Source organism: Odontomachus brunneus, unplaced genomic scaffold (assembly GCF_010583005.1).
Source record: "Odontomachus brunneus isolate Ranch 3 - 2012 unplaced genomic scaffold, Obru_v1 Obru_scaffold_219, whole genome shotgun sequence".
In the NCBI taxonomy this organism is placed as follows: domain Eukaryota; kingdom Metazoa; phylum Arthropoda; class Insecta; order Hymenoptera; family Formicidae; genus Odontomachus; species Odontomachus brunneus.
In genome coordinates, this window is record NW_022639669.1 from 42,247 (window position 1) to 42,484 (window position 238).

Below are 238 nucleotides of genomic sequence, written 5' to 3' on the forward strand. Positions count from 1 at the left end.
CAGCTAAAAGATATTTAAAGAAATATTATTAAAACAACCTTATTCAGATCAATTGTACTCGTGTGAATACTCTATTAAAAAATACAAGACAATTTTATACTCTCTACGAAAGTAATGATATCAAGAGGTTTATGCCAATTACGAATGATTCATCATTGCAGTTTTTACTTTTATACACATGTGTGATTTTGGCTATATAATATACAGGGTGTCTGGTAACTGATCGAGCAACCGCCAT